A 21679-nucleotide genomic window follows, 5' to 3' on the forward strand; every position below is an offset into this window, starting at 1 on the left:
CTGAGGTGCCTCTGCTTGCCTTCTGTTACAATGTAAAAGGGCTTGTTTTCTGAGCTGGATTTAGTCCTACCCTGGTCATGCTCTTGAATGTTCCGACTCCATCACACATGCTCCCTCTGACTCCACAGTGCTCCCTCTAACTCCATCACATGTGCTCCCTCTGATTCCATCACACGTGCTCCCTCTGCCTCCCCCTCTTCCTTCAGAACCCATTACTGAAGGCTCTGTTATTTGCTGAAGCACTGATACAGGCCTTTTTTTCTGGCCTTTCAGGATAGATACCAGCAGCAGTGTGTCTGCTATTATCTCTGCTTTCCATCTCTTCCCCCAGGTCCCTGGGTTGAATGCTTACAGAATCCTTAATAGAAATGAATTGGACCTGAAGCTAATTGCTCGGGAACAAATCCCAGCCCCATTATTCTGTAGCGATGATGAGTCTCAGTGTCCTCATCTAGAAAGTGGGTACAAGAAGAATATCTTTCTCATATGATTGCTATGAAACCCGGACCAGATCCCTAGTGCCCAGGAAGTGTCAGGGATCCTTCTCACACTCACACACAGTGTCTTCATTAAAAATGCAGATTTGTTGTAGTCCTGGGTGAGAGCAGATTTTTCCATATTTCTAGTAAGTTTCCCAAGTGATCTAGTGACCACTGATCCAAGCACTACACCTGGGGTCAAAGGGCACTACAGGCCCCCAGGATGAGAGCCCTGCATGCCCCGGGCTGACCTTCAGCACTGATGGCTTACATCCATTGTTGCTTTCTCTGCATGTGGAAAATCTCACCTCCTTCCTCTAGTCTCAGTTTCACCTCACTCTCATTATTGCTGGCCTTTTTGTCATCTGGGTCTACTTTCCTCTCTAACTCCATACTTCCCTCGGACTCTGGCTCTACAGAGGCATTGCTCACTCTGACCACACCCTTTTAAAGTTTTGGGTTTAGGCCCATAGGGCTCTTTTTTTTTTTGTAACAATTTCCCTGGTGTTATCTTTGATTAAAGCCCATCTGATTTCCCTTTTCCTCTGGCCGGCCAGGAAATTTATAGCTAATTTTTGAGTTTAAGTTATAGCAATGTCCCTCACCCCCTCAAGTTTTATTATAAAATTAGCCTGTTCCCATGTAACTTGGCTCTTACATGCTCTATTTTGTGTTTGATTTTAAGTATCACCATTTTGTGATTCCACCCCCTCACTATACAGCAGTAATAATAATGGCTCCTACTTCATAAGGATGTTGGCAGGGTTAAATGAGTCTTTGGAATAGTGTTTGGTACCTGACAAGCCTCTAAAGGATGTGATTTGTTGTTTCTATTTTCAAATCCTTTGGAAAAGTGAGATTCTGTTGTGATCATGATTATCATCATCAATATCAACATTGGTATAGGCTAATAAGCCTTCATACTGTATTAGAATACTCAAGACTTCCTTTGACTTGGAAAAAAAATGGATCTAAGACTAGTTAAACACAGGGGATAGAAAACTTCAGGGGATACATCTCTTATAGTCTAATTGGGTGGTTGGAATAAAATAGAGCCTGTCTTTCCCACCTCTGTTGGGTTACAACAGTCTATTTAGGGGCTGTATACTATCCACATTTTTTTTTTTTTTTTGGTTTTTTCGAGACAGGGTTTCTCTGTGTAGCTTTGGAGTCTATCCTGGCACTCGCTCTGGAGACCAGGCTGGCCTCAAACTCACAGAGATCCACCTGTCTCTGCCTCCTAAGTGCAAGTGCTGGGATTAAAGGCGTGCAACTATTCACATTGTTAATGGCATTGGAAATTTATTGGAAAATGGCTAAAGCCATTTTCTTGAACCTGGTCTTTTCTTATGTCATTTCTATAGCTTTCTGGTCCATTCTAGCCCTTGGCCTTTGTTTTTTGTCTCTTATCCCTGTATCAACTAAGTTTTTTATCCCAATGGCTGAATTTCAGCTGTCCTGGCCCTCTTGCCTCCTCTGATTTGCCACTTATGTCAGTTTCAGGAAAATCACCATGTATGATTCTGTTTAGCCCCTAGGACTTGATGGCTTTCTAGGGTTCTTCTGTGCCTGCTCCTTACCCTCATGATTTCCAATCCAACCACTGGGTAACAGTTATGTTGTATTCTGCAAAAACCTGATGGAAATGATAGGAGATATAAGAATAATCAAAAGAAAAGTTCTGGCTCTCATTCGGATTTCATTTTGGCAGGGATAGTTAGGCAATAAGCAAGTGACTATACAGTGGTGTAAACTCTACACTAGCAAGACATGCAGGTGATCTCTCTCTCTCTCTCTCTCTCTCTCTCTCTCTCTCTCTCTCTCTCTCTCTCTCTCTCTCTGTGTGTGTGTGTACCATAGGTGTTTAGAAATCAGAAGACAACTTGCAGGAATCATTTCTCTCCTACCATTTGAGTTCTGGGGATCAAGCTAATCTTGTTAGACTTGAGAGCAAGCAGCAATCACCTTTGCTCACTGAGACACTTCCATGGCCCCTGTTTTAAACATCTTAAATGAAAGATTAGTGAGACAGGCTGAGGCTGAAGAAGTTCAACTTTTTCAGAGACAGTTGAAATAAAATTGACTTCAGGGTCATCTGTTCTGACTAACTGATTCCACAGCTGAACAAACTGAGTTTGAGAGAAGTGAAGAGGCCTTGGTAGAGGCCATGGAGCTTATTTTTTTTTTTTTTTTTTGTCCTTTAGTTCCACCATATGCCACTTCTAAGCATGAATTCTAAGTCAATGAATAATCAAGGCAGATTATGGGTATATGAAAATATAAGAAGCTCAAGCACTGATTTTTTTCTGTCAAAGCCTCAGCCTTGGGTGAGAGGGCTCATGGGTTGGACCTGCATAGCCATCATTTAGAATTTCTAGTCATATCTGCCACCTTTTAGTTGACAAGGATGGCACCTGTATAAATTTGTTCTAAGACACGGAAGGAGGCTCACGGTAAGCTGGAGTCAAGAAAGATCTCAGGGCTGCAGAGAAAGCTCACTCAGCGCAATAGTTGGTGTGCAAGCATGAGGACCTGCGATTCATCTCCAGAGCCCCTGATGGGTGGAGGGAAACAAAAGCCATGAGTGATAATGTGTACCTGTAATCCTAGCACTGGGAAAGTGGAGACAGGAGAATCTCTGGGACTTTCTTGTCAGTGGTCAGTGTCTGAGTACAACACCTGGGGTTAATCTCTGGCCTCTGCTGCATGTGCCTACAAGTACATGCACACCCATTCCCATATGTATGTCTTCATACTCCACTCCCACTTGCTCTTCAGCTCAGAGATCACTGTACTCTGCCCTCACCCATCTTCTACCAGCTGGCAGCTCAGCTCTTTTCTGTCCTTGCACAGCTCCTCTGTAATAGCATGGGTCCTGATACCTATCAGGATCTGTTTACTTACAAAACCTCCCTGATTCATCCGCATGCCTAGTTTAGAGAAGGCTCACAGCAACGGACTTCGGGGTACTTGAATGCATACATATCATGCTTACTTGAGCAACTACGATGATGCCTCATTAGCTTCTTCATCATCCCCTGTGGGCCTAAATTTTCTAGCAAGGGAAGAAGCTTCATGTTATCTAGCCTTCCTCTTTGCACTCCCAGGCTCAGGCAGCAATGAGTGGAAGCAGGTGTGTGCTCTTTTGATGACTCGGGCAACTTGCCATCTCCTGTGTCTGAAATTCAGAGGACAGAGGTGTAGACCTTACTGTTGGGGATGGATGATGAAGAGCTAGGCTTCCTTTTGTGTACAGAGCCATGCTCCTAATCTGTCCTCTCTACCAGTGGCCAGGCTTGTGGGTCTCTGAGGAAGTCATGATTTTCTGTATATTGTCAACCAGAGATGGGGGCAAGTGAGGATAGAGAGAAAAAAAGAGCAGGGGAAGGGAGAGGGAGGGGGGAGAGAACAATCAAACTTATTTGCTTAATATTTTTTCTGCAATTCCAGACAAACTTTCCCAGGGTTTGATATTCATAGCACATTCAAGAGCATTCCTCCTCCTCCTCTTCCTACTCCTTCTCTTTCTCCTTCTTTTTAGTTTTTTTTTAAAGACAAGGTTTCTCTGTGCAGTCTTGGCTGTCCTGGAACTCACTCTGTAGACCAAGCTGGCCTTGAACTCACAGCCTATCTCTGCCTCCTGAGTGCTGGAATTAACAGTGTGTGCCACCACTGCCCTACCTCAAGAACTTTCTTAAGGAGACAGATTCCACACAGTATAAAGAATGAGCAAATATTCTCTGTGCCAAGGGATGTCCCCATTAGATTATGCTCTATCCTATTTCATTGAGCCAGAAATGTTCAGGAGGCCAGGACTTTGGGCACTGGGCACCTGAACACTAAAGAGTTGGCATCTTCTATGATTGTTAGCTCTTGAAGTCCTAGTGTATTTTGCTGATGGCATCTCCTTTGTTCAGGCCTTTTATGGACAACCACACGCCTGGAGTGGAGTGACGGAGATGTGTTAAGGGTTAGTTAAACATGGGGAACATGACTGTAAAACTCACAGCCCGGGTAACCAGCTTAGCCCATCTACAACCAACTGCATTATGAACCAGCTTGTGTCATTTTAGATGTGAGCCTACCCCTTCCTACATGGCAGGGGTGAGTTGCTTCACTTCTGCCTGGTGAGGATTAAGTGAATTAACACAAATGTAGCTTGTAGGACAAAGCTTAACACAGTTAAGCATGTAATTAAGGCTATCACGACTAGTACAAGCATATGGTAAATATAACATACATACTGGGTATTATAGATCATTATGTATTCTTTAATGTTCTGTGGTAACACCAAGAAAAGGGTGATTATTTATGATGAGGTTAAGGAAGGATATAATTATAAAACAGAATAGTAACAGTAGCAAATAGCTATTATTTGTTGATGTCTCCAAAGCTTTTCACAAACACTGTTTAATATAATTCTTGGCAAATCTCAGTAATATTTGCCACAATTTGCCTGAGCAAGCTACTGCTCACAGAGGGTAAGTAACTTGCACAGTACTTTGTAGTAGAATTATGATATGTACCCGGGTCATATAATCCATACACAGGCTCTCATTATGCAGACCAGGCTTGACTCAAACTTAGGACCTTTCTGCTCCCATCTTCTGAGTGCCTGAATTGCAGACAAGCACTATTTATTATGTTAGGTCAGGAAAGTCATCTTGATTTTTACTTGGATCCTAGGCAAGCTCTCTGGGTTCATGGTTCTGTTTTCTTAATATGCAGGTGACTCCCTGACAGATGACCCTGACTGAAGTCAGTATTGCTCAGGAAATCATATCACCAATATCCATGAAGTGTGGGTTCCATCACAGCATTGTGTAGTCCGGAGAATGACCAATAGCAGAGGAGGATAATGACAGCTGTGTACAGAGGTAGAAATCCAGTCAGTAAGATAGATCATATAGGTGAAATAATAGGACAAGACAACAATGCTAACAGTACATAATTATGTGCTAACATGTGGAATTGTTCCATACCAGTGATGAGAATGACGGGAGTGATCATACTGCTGACTGTGCTCCATTCATCTCCTGCTCTTTTGCCCATAGCTATCTGTGTTTTCAGGGACATCATAGCCAGCTTGCATGAATGACCTATCCTTTCTTCTCAAGGAGAAAATGACATTTCTACCCAGAAGCTCCTGCTGAATCCACTGAGACATCTTTGTTTCTTCCCATGTTTGCTGTCATCAGTTAGGAGAGAATTTGTGGTCTGCTGCCTCTTAAAGAACTATAATGGGGGGTGGTGGTTCACAGTGGCCAATTGCTAGGGCAGAAGATTGCCTGCTGAACTAGTTGCTTCCCTTATTGCCATGACAAAATAACTGATAAGATCAACCTGGGAAGGTTTATTTTGGCTTACAGTGTAAGGGCTTGGTCCATCATCTGGGCGGGGGGGGGGCATGGGCAACTCTAGCTGTGGGGAGAGGAGCATGTGGCATCTGGTCACGTGTCTGCAATCAGAAAGTAGAGAGTGATGATAGCAGGTGCTCTGCTCAGTTTTGTTGTTGTTCTTTTTTTTTTTGGTAAAAATCACACAATCTTTTAATAATTTGAGAATTCCATACAATATATTTCAATCACATTCACCCTTAGTCCCCCCATCCACTCTCTCTTTCCTATCCCTTCCACTCATGTCCTCCCTCCTCTTAAACAACTATCTTGCTGCAAATGTTCTGGTCTTTCTCTTTTTTTAAATTCAGTCTTCAACCCTAATCCACAGGATGGTGCCACACACATTCAGGGTGGATCTCCTCTCTTCAGTTAAACCTTTCTAGAAAGTCTATTACAGACACACACCCACAGAATAACACATTCTGAATGTGTTATTCTGAATTCTGTCAGGTTGACAAGGGAGAGAAACCACCACACCTGCCCTCTGTGCCTTCGTGACACACTCTTCCTTTCCATAGTAGTAAGGTAAATAACATGCATTTTTCTAAAATGATTTTTTCCTGTTATTTAGCATTTCTGTAACCACCACCACCACCACCACCACCACCACTATTATCAGCATCACCAAATATCACCTGAAAATGCTAACAAAGGCAGGAGACTTTGTGTCAGGCTACCATTTTACTTATTTTGTAGGTTCCAGCCCTTTCTCTCCTAGCTGGGTGTGACTTTGGATATGTTGCTTAATCACTTCAGGTTGAATTTTCCCATCTATAAAATGGGTATATAAAAGTGGAAGTGATGACTGGGTGGTTGTAGGCCTGGTGGTGGGGGAAAAGGGAGTAGGTTTTAATTGGTTGGACTTCTGGGTCTTCCCCAGGTTGTCTTCTCTGTAGCTCATGGATCTGCCCCTGATAAATAGGTGATGATGGAGGTGTCTCCATCCTCCCACAGTGTACGTTAAGTTAGGTCACAGTTTCCTTTCCCTGTAGGGTAGAGGTTGGGAATTGAGAAGCCCCAAAAGCATAAGTTAATTACCTTTTGGCATCTCAGGTAGATTTCTAGGTACACAACTTGTCTTTGTCTTTATAATCTGTGCTTCAAGGGTTTCTGAAGTAGAGAAATTTCCCATGCTGTGGTGCGCATAGTGTCAGGTAAGCAGCCGTGTACCTCAGGGTCCTCACAGAAGTCCTTCCCTGGGAAGATCTTGGTTTGATAATTCAGAAGAGTAAACAGAACTTGATCTGAAATTTTTGCTGGGAAATTCTCATTTAAAGTTACAATCTGTAAAGGGGTCTTCAGTTCCATTGAGTTTCTTCACCAAGTTGACACAATTGCAGTGTGGAAATGACTGTGTGGTAATATTTCCGATGTGGTATTTCACCCTCCCCTGCCTTTATTTGTTTGCCTTTGGCTAAAAGCACACTCAGACCTTTGTGCACAGCATGGATTCTGAGAGGCTATGGAAGGTTGTGTGGGAGAGTCTTTAAGACATCTCAGAGAACACCGAGCACAAATACAGCATGTGCCATCTCGCCTCAAGGCTGGAAGTCTGAGGGTTTCTCTGCAGTAACCCCACTCTTCCTGCATCCTATCCCTGGAAAGATCTGGAAGGCACATCCCTTGGCTGCTATATGAGGCTCAGTCCATTCATCCATTGAATAAATATTTGTTGAGTCTCTCCTAGTGCCAAACCCATTCTAGATATTGAACATATTACAGGAACAAAAAAGGGCAATGATTTCTACTGTCATCAAAGTCTCTCTCCCCAAGACTGTTTGACTATTGTTCTGTTCTTTCTGATAGTTTTTTATATTCTATGTGCCATATAAATGTTAATGAAACAGTTTTATATATGTCTTGGATTTCTTAGATTTGTATAAATTATATGTAGTAAAATCTGAGTTACTTTCTTACATAGATAGTATATAGGTACAATTATACATTTATATCTTCTTAGATTGTATGTTCCAGGAAGACAGACTTAGGTTCATTCAATTATCTTTGTTTAGAACCCAGAATAGCAGTCTCTCTCTCTCTCTCTCTCTCTGTCTCTCTCTGTCTCTCTCTCTCTCTCTCTGTGTGTGTCTCTGTCTCTGTCTCTCTGTCTCTCTGTCTCTCTGTCTCTCTCTGTCTCTCTCTGTCTCTCTCTGTCTCTCTCTGTCTCTCTCTCTCTCTCTCTCTCTCTCTCTCTCTCTCTCTCTCTCTGTATACCTGTGGAAGCTAGGGTAGTTAGTTCTCCTGTCTTTACCTCCTTAGGGCTAGGATTACAAATATCAAATGTCCACCATAGAACCTGTTTTGGTTTCTTTGAGGAGAGATAGAGGTCCTGGGCATTGAACTTAGATCTTAATGCTTGTGTGTCAATCAGTTTACTGACAGAGGATCCCCCAAGCATCTCAGAATATATTCTTCAAATCAGCTGCTACTTTCTGGATGTGAACTCTGAATTGAGTGTTAGAGATAGTGATAAACATTCTCACAAAGGTCATAATTTAGTGACTATGAAAACAGAGAGTGATGCCACAATCTTTTCCTACTAATGCACAGTTATAGGTTTTGCTTGCTCAGTCATTCAGAAGGGACATAGGCATCGTATATGCTAGGTGTTTCTTCCTGTAAGTGGCCCAGTCCTACACCCAACATGATAGGAGTTGTAGCTTTAAGCATACCTCATGTAAAGGGTTTTCATTAAAGTGGCACCCACTCAGTTAAGGAAAAATGGTGTTTGGTCATCTCAGTTCCTTTCCTCTTGGTATACTTCACCCATACACTCCTCTTGGCTTGGTATCTTTAATACTCATCCCCCTCCCTCAATTAAACCTCTTAAGGAAGTCCAATAACTCCTTATAGTGGCATATAAATTAATGATTTTAAGGGCCTCTGTGGGACCCATTGTCTTTAAGCAGACATAAACATTTACTTATTGATGGTTCTATATTCTGGCTATATGTCATCATTGATTGTGATATGTTGATGGTATCTAGGGCTTTACCCATACACTGTAATAGTAACAGAAATCCATGGGAGAAGGGTGACTCTCAGGCACAGGACTGTGAAATATTCCTAAGTGACAGATGCTCCCTGTGTGATTCCTGGGGCAATACAGTACCAACCATTTGGGAACATGGAAACATAGAATTTCCAACCTTCTGAATCAGAAACTCTGGGGGTGCAGTCTAGAAAGCTGCATAGTATAAAGTCTTTGTCATGACTCCAGTGCCCTTTGCTTCTGAGATCTGAGGATCGCTATTTTAAACCAGAGGACTAAGTCATATCTGCGACACCAGTCAAGAGTGAAGCAACATTCCAAATGTGTCTGGCTAGTCCATGTACACAAGGTCAACTGGGGTTGTTTGTCAATCTGTGAAACTGTCCCAGATTTGCACATAAGCATCAGTATAGGACTTGGGGAAACAGGGAAGAAGGGGATGATTTGCCAAATATGGTAAAAACAGGTTTGTTGATAGTACTAATGGGAGGTAGTTAAATATGTCAGAGGTAATAACTACTCATCCCCCTTTTCCTCTCGTGTCCTACAAGCCACAGACCACAAATAAGGGATATGGGAAGGGCAGAGGATAAAGTTGTGGCAGGGGATGTAAATGATTGCATTTGCTAAGCTAAACTTGGTGGAGTTATAGGTTATGGAACTCTTTAGTATAGCATTTTCTGGGCATGTGTATATGTACGTAGATGTGTGTGCAGGTATATTCAAATCTGGTGGAGGCTAGAAGTTGACATTGGGTGTCCTCCTTAAATGTTCTCCATCTAACATATGGAGACAGAGGCCCTTATTTGAACCCGAGATCACCAATCAGTCAGTCTAGCTAAGAAGCTTGCTCTGGGGGATCCCTTGTCTCTGCCTCCCACATATTGGGGTTACATTTTATGAGAGTTCTGGGGATTCAAACTCCAGTCCTTGTGTGTCTTTATTCATTCTCTGTCTGAGTGGACTCTTTTAATTATAAGTTTTAATCTCAAATCAATAGTCCCCCAAACATCAGAATATAGTGATTTTAAGACCTGAAAGGATTATGAATAGGAAAGATTTCCCACATGTTTACAAGAAATACATTTACATTTAAGTTCTCTTCAACTAGTATTGTTCTCTGTACTGACAATAACAAGATAAATGAGAGAGACACCATTGGTAGTCATGGCAGCTGGAGGGGAAAACAAGCAAGAAGGCAAGTGATGATGAGGAGACATCGGATGGTGCATGAACATTTAACCATTGGCTGTATGCTACTTCTGGGACTCAGGCAAGTCCTTGCTGAATAAGGATTGCTTATCTGAAATCTGAAGGTTAAATAGCAATCAACCAGGTGAAAGGGTGCATCGGGAAGGAAGAAGGAGAATGTGAAGAGAACATTCTAGAGAGAGGGGAGATTATGAGTGAAAGCTTGGGGTAGAGAGAGGCTGAAATGGAAGTTTCATGAGTGTAAGCTGAATGTATTGGATCCTAGAAAGCATGGTGGAATGTGGTAGGAGATGGAGTAAGAAAGGCAGCAAGCCTAGACCCAGAGAGCCTAGGGAGTTAGATGGAAGATTTGGATCAGTGCCCAGAGACAATTGGAAGCCACTTAGAGATTTAACGCGGTGGAAGAAAATGATGGATTTGCATGAAGAATAAATTTCTTGGCTGCATCTTGGAAGTGAATTGGAGGAAGAACAGTGGGTACTGGGAGACAGGAGATATCTGTCATGCAGATTGAATTTACAAATGTTTTCTTAGGGAAAATATGAAATGAACTAAAAATTAGGTTAAATGATATAGTTAATCTTGTGCTCTTTTCCAGCATTAGTTTTGTTTCTTTGAATGAAATAGGTTTCTGACATGTATGGAGACCTAGCCAGGGGCATGAATCAATCAACAGGTAGTAACTGAACACTACCTATGTGCCAATCACAATATAAAATATGGTGCTGGGGGCTGCAAACTAGCTCAGTAGGATGCCTTAGCAGGATAAGGCACTTGCTGCCAAGCCTAACAACCTGAGATGGGTCCTCAAGACCCACATAGTAGAAGGAAAGAACTAACTCCTGACAATTGTCCTCTCATCTCCATGTCCATCCCATAGAATACACATACACAGTACAATAAATTATACAACAACACATTGTGCTGGGTACCCTGGGGGATTCTTGGAAGGTTTTGTCCTTGCACACAAGATGCTAATATCTGAGTAACAGGGATAAACAAAGCTGCATGGATGTTCATGGAAGATTCAGGGCATATATGGTTAATTGTCAGAAAGTGTGAATAGAGTCATAAGGGCCTCTACAAGGAGGATTAGACTTACTCTTGTTCAACAGGCAGGCTTTAAGTAGAGCTTTGAGGTATCCTAAGAGTTGATTTGACCAGATCCTATGGGAGCACACTACACTTCAGTAGTTGTGTGACCTGCAGACTTCGTGGTTGCAGCTACATTTGTGGTTTAATTTATCTTGATATTCAGAGAAAGTTGGCTGAACCTCACTGATATGGAAAAGCACATTTGCTTTTGTCCAAAAATGGGGTACTAGCACATGTCCCCTTCTTAATGAGTGACTGTGTTTCTGCTGTATCTGCTGGAATAGGGAATGAGGGGGAGTGGATGTGTTGCTCAGACATGTGGCATTGCTTTAAGGAGAGGCCTGGGAAGGATGGAGATGGATGAAGTATTTCTCAGAATGGGGAATGTAGTGGTCTTCTAGAACTCTTAATGATCACCCCATAATCAGGTGCTGCAATTTAAGGACTACTCCCTAGTCCTCAGAAGTTTAAAAATTATGTGTATCAAAGTCGGTCATTCTAAAATTCCCATCCTGAGACTCTCAAAGTCACTGCCCCTTAGCTTGGAGACAATCTACTCTTGTTCAGGGTATATTTGGCTCTGAATTACTGTCAAGTCTCAGGTTTATGTTGCTTCTACCATCCTGGGAAGAAACTGGGGAGGAGGCTGAAGACACAGTGCTGAAACTGTCCTACACAGCTTCATCTGATCTGGACCAGACGTCAGAGAAGACAGGTGAGTGCTGGTGGGGCGGCTTCTGGGAGCTACAGTGGATTAGGTTGAGGAGACTGTGTGAGGATGTCAAGGTGCTACATAGAGACTGTCTGTTTGTCTTGCTAAAGATGCTGCAGGATGAGTCTGAAGGGTACAATGTATGGCAGAGCACTATCAACTTGGAAGGTTCTTTGTAGATGCTTATGGGTCAGGGCAGCCAAAGATGTAAAGACACCAAAGATAGTTAAGGGCCTTGCCCACTCCATGCTCATGGGAGTTAGACCTCTTCCTTTTGAGGGAGGATCTCATGCAGCTCAAGTTGGTTTCAAATTCACTATGTAGCCTAGGATGGCCTTGAAATCTTTGGTCTTCCTCTCTTTATCCCCCAAGTACTAGGATTAAAGGTGTGGCTATGGTGCTTGCTTTAGGCAGTGCTAGGGATCAACCCAGGGACTCATGAATGCCAGCAAAGTACCCTGTTAACTGAGCCACACACCTTTTCCTGGGCTTCTTTTAATTATATTTTGGGAATTTTCTCAGTAAAACTCATTTAAACAATACCAAAATTCTGATGATAGAAATGAATTGGACGTCTTTATCATTTTAATGGCCTTTTCACAGCATGCTCTTTTGGTCCTTGCTTACAGGTTTGGAAGTCTGGCTCTGAGACAGTGGAGGTCCCTACTCTGTGGTACCCAAAGCATTGCAGCACTGGGTCCCAAGACCTGCACAGTGTGCACAGATCAGGAAAATCCCTGCTGGGGTTGCTGTGGGCAAATGTAATGAGCACTAGTCAGAGGGCCACTGGCAGGAATAAGAACAATGAGCTAGTGTGAGCTCTTCCTGAGGGGCCTGTGGAGGTGACAGTCCACTGGGACTGTGGAGACATGTTTGTCTAGGCAGGAAGCCATGTGGGACCCTGAGCCAACATACTCTGGCATACCTCCTAACCACACCTGCAACAGATCCCCTGGACATATTAAGGGAGGCACAGGTTGTGAATGAGTAACTTAACCCCATCTCTTTTAGCATTGTTAGATTATTCTGTTCCCTGGTTGGGATTGAGAATATTCCCCAGATCCTGGAAAGTTCTCTAAGAAGTCCAAGCCACTTGGACTTCTCCTTAGTTACTTAATGAAGTCACTATCTGGGATCCAGACTCTCTGAGCTAGAGACACTGGATCTTGATGAATTGGCAGGGTAGGGAGGAGGAAAGAGAAAGAAGAGGGAAAGGGAAGAGGAAGGGAGAGAGAGAACTGATAGAACACCCTGCAGGTTCTTCATTGGTATGAAACAAATGAATGATTCTGAGTGTGCCAGGCTCTTCCATTGGGATCACACTGTTGGCATATCAGTGGTAGAATCACATCTTGGTGAGAGTCATCTTCTCTTCAGGTGATACCATCTCTGCTGTCAATCACTTGAGGACAAGGCACACTTCTTAGGCCAGACACAGGGCTATGCACAAATGCTGAGAAGAGTGTCAGGGTGGGTCCATGTGGAGATAAACAGTAGAAATGAGGAGTTGGGGAAGTGGGCCAGACACTCAACACTAATTATAATTTCAAGTATGGAGAAGATGGGAGCTTCAGTATATAGGAATGAGCTAGACTTTTTTTCCCCCATGACTGCTTCACCATGCCTGGCATTCTTGGACTTGTTCTTAGAATAAGCTACCTAGATCAGTTTTTAGTGATAAAATGACCAAATGATAACTGGAAATGCACTGTTTCTTCTTCATGCAGCATTTGACCCATGGCTCATATCATCCTGCTGAGGAATTGCCTCATCTTTGTTTTACTGATGGGGGGAGGTTGTGGCACAGACTGCTGAGCACTTTGCTCAAAGTTCAGTTTTACCTGCTAACGGTGGGATTTGAACCCAAATCCACAGATCACATTCCTAACCACTTTCTGTTATGGATTTTTTTTTTTCGAGAGAGGATTTCTCTGTGGCTTTGGAGGCTGTTGTCTTGGAACTAGCTCTTGTAGATCAGGCTGGTCTCGAAAGATCCTCTGCCTCTGCCTCCCGAGTGCTGGGATTAAAGGCATGTGCCACCAGCGCCCAGCCTGTTATGGAGTCTTTTAGACAATACCAGCTGATCTCAAATACGTTGAGTGTTGTTCAAAGGAAGTTTCAGTGTGGAGAAACTTTATAAGAGGTGACAGAGCCCCCAGCATTACAACATGAGGTGGCAACCAATGACAAGCCAGTCTTACTTACCTCTCTTTCCATGCTTGAAGTTGGCCATTGGTTTTGTGTTAGTAACTGGCAAGCCTTCCTTCGAGGTTGCTCTTGGCAGCCTCTTCCTAGTTGTCCCCAAGTCTGTCAGTGTCTAGTGAAATTGTTTTCAGAGTCTGATGGTGCATTTACATTTAAGACTAAAGTAGAAAAATATCTAAATACTAGTGTCCTTCAGTATCTATGGTGATTGGTTCCAGGATCTCTCTAGGTATTAATGGTTGAGCCATTTTTATAGCAGGGTTATAATATTTATATATAATGTATACAATCTTCCCATATACTTCAAATCATTACTAGATACTTAAAGTAGTGAATGCTCTATGAATACTTGTTATGTCATAAGGACAAGAAAAGTCTGTATAAACTCATTATAGGCACATTTTTTTAAATACTTGGAATTGTTTTCACTCTGGTTGGCTGAATTCATAGATATGGAGCCCTCAGATATGGAGGGCTGACAGTGTTCACTTCTCAGGATGGCCACCTCCAAGGACCCCTTCTTAGTGGCCATTTGGTTTAATATGTACTTCATGGGTGTCCACAGGATACTATGCCCACACTCAACTGTTGTTGCTGCCAAAGGGTGTTGGAGATCTGGATAGGAGCAGATGTTTGAATGTCTGCCATTTGGTCTGGTTTATCTAATCAGTTGGAGCTGACATCACAGCCTTAGACAGATGGGAATATATGGCTACCTTGGTTAGATTATGCACTTCATTGGAATTTGAAAACCATGAATTATCAACCTGGTTTCTTGACCCAGAATAACCATAGGAGAGTTCCATGGTAACAGTGAATAGGCCTGGGCAGATCTAGGTAGTATCAGCCCACAGTGATATCTCACCTAGTGATCTTTGTACTTCCTGTTGATATGTGCACTTGTGAATCTGGGTGACTGTGTGACATAATTTGTCATCATTTTGTTGTATATTCTCCTGTCTTTCAGTGGACCAGGTAGGATTGCCCTCAAAACACAGGCTCAAACCTATTCATGGGACTAGAAAAATAATATGCTTACTCTTGGTCAGTACTGTTGATTTGCTTTGTACACATTAAGTCATGTGATCCTTTAATAAAATTTGATAATATATGTAACCCAAGGAGAAAATATTGATGGAAGCATTTGGTTCACAGATCTGAGTTCTTAGCTACCAAGGTCTGTGTTTGCAGCTTAGGCTGGAATATCCTTTGTCCCCTAAGCTCAGAACCCAGCAGTGAAGCAGAAATCAGGCTAGGCTCTGCTTTCTGAAAAGGACAAAGAAGTGCTCTAAAGAAAGTTAGATAAGACACTCTTCTCCAGTGTGTTCTCAGGACTAGGAGTGCTAGCATTCCCTGAGAACTTGTTAAAATACCAATTTTTGCCTGTCTCCACTTACCAACTCAGAAATTCTGGGGGTGATGACTGTTGCACGATAAAATTAAGAAATCACTGTTCTGGGACCAATTCTACTTGGCCTGTAGGTGTCCACAAACATACTTTTTCTTCTTTCATTTTACAGAAATAGGTTGTCTAAGATGCTTCTGAGGTTGCCCAAGTGGCCTCTATAGTCTTTGAAGAAAGAGGGAGAGCAGAGATAAACAGAAGCCTATTAAACATTTAGTTTCATGTCCCCAAAACTTCAGCCCACCCCTTGCCCTGAGGTATCTGAAAGAGTGGAAAACTCACCATCCCTATTCTCAGTCCTTGAGGACCTGGGTTTCTCTGAGCTCAGTTTCCACTTTTTCACTGTGAGGACATGCAAGAGATGCTTGATGGATCTGTTGAGCATGCAGTATCCTGGCTTAATGTCATTGATTTCTTTTATCTGTATCTCTTAAAAGGATTTTAAAAATATGGTTCTAAAATTGTGCCTCAGGTGTTATTTTGAGAGTATATTCTCCTTCCAAGGCTTCCCTGGTTGAATGAATGTAAACTTTTATAGACTCAGGGCTGTATTATTATGGCACTGTCGTATCCTCAATGCCAGATGCAGGTAGGTGACATTAGGATGACATTTAACACATACCTGCTGAATGAATGGAGAGATGCATGAGTGAGTGGAAGGATGACTAAGTGGATGGATAAGCCATTTGCTGTCTGAGTCTTATTTCTGTGGTAGGGAGGTAATGTTAGTGATGTGGTGGTTGAGAGCTGTGGAGTCAGCTCATGTTAGATCCCAGGCTCTCCTCTTTATGAAAAATGTACCTTAGCCAAATTTCTAAGCCCCATTTTGTCTATCTCTGGATATGTGAGACGAGGCCAATGCTTCAAAGTTTATTAAGAATATTACATGAACTAGTATGTGCATAGCACATAAAAGAGTTCCTAGTATATAATATGAGTTCTAGAACTCTTCCCTATATTGGCTTTGGGAGCTAAAATGTGGAATTCTTAAAGTTGTTTGATCTCCGTTTCCAACTTTACTACGCCTATCTCATAGAAAGTCTGTGTCTGTTTGTGGGACATGTACTGTGGGTGATTTATTTCAGTTTTAGTGAAAAAGGTACTTATGCTAATTAACTGATAGTGCATGTGTTTGTTTGTGCACCCAGAGTGTGCATGGGTATGTTTTATTTATCACGTTCATGGAATTTTCTCTCACTCATAATAGAAGACACATTGCTCAAATTAAAAGCTTTCATATTTATTATTAGTAAAAATAGCAACAACAGTAATGTCACCATTTATAGAACCTTTTCTGTGTGCTAGGTATTGTATACCTTAGTGGCAAAGGAATTACCTGAGATAGGGGATATCATATAACTGGGTAGTGGATGATTTTAGTGTCTGGCTTACAGAGGCAGAGCTTGGCTTACTTCCTTCACTGATATCATATTGCTGCTAGTGTGGACAATAAAGACCCACATAGCTTTTCTGCTTAATTGAATCAATTGCTTTGTTTTAGAAGCACCTTTTCTTTTCCCTTTGGAATTTAAAGATGCCTACAATTTTGAGTTTATTTTTTAAGATCTCATTCTTATGCTTTTCTTTTTCCTTTTATCTTCCTATTTCTATCCTTTTCATCTTATCTCATTCGTTCATTCATCTATCCATCCATCCATTGATTCGAGTTGCTGTCCTCTTAGACTAAAACAAAACATGCAGCTTCAAGCTCCCCAGCTGCACCTGTGACTAGAAGCGTCTCAGGAGCTTGGCTCCTATGCAAATCAACTTGTTCTCACATGTTGGAGCCTTTGCCTTTTGGTAGTAAGCTGTCCCTTTGTTCACAAGGAAATGGACTTTGACTTTATTGCAACTCCTATTTCCATAGTGTTTGGGCATCAATTACAAAATATCCCTGGTGACTATCTTAGTACTGGAGGGTATGGCGTTCCAGGAAGGAAAGAAGGTATTTCCTTTGTGCGTCTTCAGATGGATGGGTGATTGACAAGCATTGCTGCAATTATTGGACAAGCTACCTTCACTTCACTCCTTAGAGTCTTCAGCACACAGGCAACAGAGCATTAGGCTGGTCAGGCCAACAGTCAGGGGAAATTCTCTTCATTCAATACCATCTGGAGAAGTAATGAGGCTGAGAGTTCTGAGTCTTGGTGTGGGTGCCAGGTAGGGTCACCAGGTCAGTGTTACTTGGGACAACTAGAAGAATGAGGTTGCTTCTGGGGGCCAAGTTCTCTCCTACAATGGGAAATAATAGCAATGTATTTATCTAGACAAACGAATATATTCCATACTGTGCTTAAGGTGGAAGATTTTGGTTTTTACCCTTTTTATATTTTGTTTGTTTTTTTGAGAATTTCACACAATATAAAACCTTCCCACTCCCCTAACACCCTCCAGGTTCTCCCCACCCACCCAGCCTCATGTACTTTCTCTCTTAGAAATAAAAAACCAAATCAAAACCAACTATAAAGCATAAAGAACCATGGAGTCTTATTTTTGTTGGCTAACTATTTCTGAGCGTGGGCCCCACCCTGGAGTGTGGTTGATGTACACAGTGTTACTCCATTGTGTGGGGGAAACAATAACAACTAATTTTTCCCTCTCCTATCAGCTATCAATTGCAAATATCTCCCTGAATAGGGGTGGGATATTGTGCCAACCTCTCCTCCTCTGTGCTGGACTTTGTCTGGTCTGAGCTTGTATGGACCTTGTGCATGCTGTCATGATCTCTGTGCACCAATCCCATTGTTTCTGGAAAACCATGTTTATTTGAAATCATCCACCACCTCTGGCTCTTATTATCTTTCTGCTTCCTTCTTTGCATAGATCCCTGAACCTTGAGGGGAGGGTTGTGATAGACACATCCAATTATGGGATGAGTAGTCCAAGGTCTCTCATTGTATTAGTCAAGATTCCTTAAGGAATAGAACTGATAAGATGAATTAATACATATATTATAATTTCATAATAAATTATATAAATAATAATACTATGTAGTATATATTGGTATATACATACATACATACATACATACATACATAAATACATACATACATACACACACATATGGGGTTTATTTGGGTGATTTACAGACTGTGGTCTGAGAAGTCCGGCAATGGCTGTTTCCTGATGGAAAGACCAACGATCTAGGAATTATTTAGTTCACAAGACTGGATGTCTCAACAATCACAATCCGATGCTGGAGTGGCATGTAGGTCCTAGAGGACTGCCAGTTTTCAGTCTGTGTTGGAATTCCAAAGAAGTAGGTTCTAACACTAGCAAAGGGATGGCTTGGGATAGATGAACTTGCCAGTGAGAGTGAGGGCAAGCAGGCAGAAAGCACAAGCTTCCTCATAACTTTTATATGGGCTGCTACCAGATTACACCGGCCAAGATGGAGGGTGAGTCTTCTGACCTCAAATGGTCCAGACTTAGGGTGGATATCCCACCTCAAATGATCCAACCTAGAAAATTCCTCACAGTGCTCAGAGCTGCTTGGGTTTTAGTTACTTTCAAATATGGTCAAGTTGCCAGCCAAGATTAGCCACCCACTCTTCGTACAGTGTCTTTATGTTAATTACCATCTACTGCAAGAAGCAACTTCTCTGGCAAGGATTGAGTGATGCACTGACCTGTGGATGTAACAATATGCCATTAGCATTTGCTTTATTGCTATGTACATTTAGCAAGGTAATAGTATTGGTTTTCCCCTAGAGTCCATGGCCTATTTATCAGGGCTTTTCAGGGACATAATAATAAAATGAAGAAGACTTGAAATAAGATGAATTAAAAAAAGATCTTGGTGGAGGTGAAGGAAGGACTAGTTTTGGGTTGTCTAGGATAGTGATTAGAAATGTCAGAACAATGCCACCTGACATGTCTGTTTAAAAAGAAAAACATACAAGTACACAAAACCTCCAACTGACCCAAACCTGTCTAACAGAGTCACAGTCTGGTCCACTTCATAACTTACTGAGTTAGAGTATCTGAATGGAGCTATCTCTTTATAAAAATATCCCATATAATTTGAGTGGGAAGTATTTTTTAGATTTCTACGTTTTATTTTATGTGTATGAATGTTTTGTTTGCATGTATGGATGTGTACCACATGTGAGCCTGGGGTCCTCAGAGGCCTGAAAAGAATATCAAATCTCTTGGAACTGAACCTACGGATGGCTGTGAGCCACCATGTGGGTTCTGGGAATTGAACAATAGTCTTGTGAAAGAGCAACAAGTTCTCTTGACTGCCGAACCATCGCTTTAGCTCATAAAAAAATAAAACTACAGTTTTCACACCAACCCGAACATGAGAGTTGTATTTTCCTTATCTCAGCAACTCCAATATTCAACATACTTTCCAGCACCATTTATATCCAATAAGCATTTGTAGAACTGTCCTGGAAGACACTTCTCAAAGTTGGCCATTGATTGTGCAGAGTTAGAAGAAGGTGCTGTTGGTGATGTGGCAAAAATATCAACAAAAGCTCATTATTCAGCAGTGGGTGGTAGAACAAAAATCTAAAAAAGTATCTTTCTGAATTAAAATGTAGTGGGCAGAATAGCCTGGGCCTTTCTGTTTGTCAAAGGCACTCCAGTAAGAGAGCATCAAAGAGAAGAGCCAACAGGCTGTCTTGACTGTCTCCAAGGTAATTTATGGCATATTTGGACCACATGGACCTTGATTTTCTCATCTGCAAATTGGGACATGGACATTCACCAGATGTCTGTGTCAATGGCAAATTGTCAGTGTGGCAAGAGGCCATCTGTCTAATGCCAGAGGCCATTCAAGAACAGCCATAAAGAGAGTTGGGTACTCTCCAGCTTGCCACAGAGACCAGACTGTTGTACACAATAAAGCCCTTGCTTCAGAACACTGGCACCAATCCAGGCCACGTGGTTGATCCAATCACCATTTGGTTAGGGGTATGTGATTTGCTTTCCATAGTGCCTGGTTGTAACGTCCAATTATTTTAGGTGTGACTTTACAGGAAATCTCAACCACTAAACCCGCCTTTAGATAAGGACCCGCCATACAGCTGTCAGCCATATTTGCAGATGATGGCTGGCAACTCGAGGAGATGAGAACCTAGCTGCTGTTTTGATAAGGGCAGCGGGACCTGTTCTTTTCTTGGGAAAGTAGAAATTGGCAAAGCTTGAAGGGCTCCCTGATATGCATGTATTTGGGGAACAAAAACATAAAAGGAACGTCGATTGAAAATAGTCTCGTGATTGGACTCTGATGACGCAGTTAGTGAGGATGAAGATTCTATAATAAGGTATTTGTTGTGATGGTTACTTTGATTATTGCCATTTGAAAGAAGAAGTAAAAACTAAGGAAGTGTCAACAACTGGACCAGCTCTCCAATCCTTGCAGTGCAGCCAGATGGCAAACCAGGCTATCTAACTCTGCAGAAGCATTTTACTATACTCTGCAGTCTTCCCCATAGGAAAACTGTACAGAAGGATGACGTCACATTCACTTGCTGGAGAAGAGGGCTTAGCCCTCTCAGTATGGAAAGGAATGCAGGATATTTCTTATGAAAAATAAACAGAAAAGGAGTTTAATATTTTATTTGTGGATTTGCCCATTTTGTCTTGGAGTCCATTATCCTAGCTGGATTTAAGTAATTTCATGTATTTTAAAACATAATATCGTAATACTTCTCTTAAATAATCTGTGGTTCTTAACTATAGAGTCTTACAAACTCTACTGGCCATCTCCCAAGAAACACACATACCATATATAATTTCATATATAATGATTATACGTGAAATTAATGGGCACTCTTTAAGATTATCCCGACCTATCTTACCTCTGCTCCAAGGTCAGCAAATCTCTATATAGATCTGATTTATGACAAATTTTCAGGCCACATAAAATTTTCACAGTCTAGGGATTTTTAAACTTGTAGGCTACAAGCTTTTGTAATCTCCAGTCTGTTCATATATGCATTGGTGACAAATATTCTTTAAATGTCATGAGGATTTCCTGTCTATCTAGCATAAATTTCATGCTTCTATGATATTGGTGATTTCTGTTCTGATTTTGTTATATTCCTAAAGTGACTACATGGTATAGTTTATATATTTCTTGTGTTCGCTATTTGTTCCTGGAAATTGTAGATACAAATGCTTGGAAATGAATATCATACAATAGAACAAAAGAATTTGTATTTCTCTATT

This window comes from Cricetulus griseus, chromosome 4, assembly GCF_003668045.3.
Source record: "Cricetulus griseus strain 17A/GY chromosome 4, alternate assembly CriGri-PICRH-1.0, whole genome shotgun sequence".
Lineage (NCBI taxonomy): Eukaryota > Metazoa > Chordata > Mammalia > Rodentia > Cricetidae > Cricetulus > Cricetulus griseus.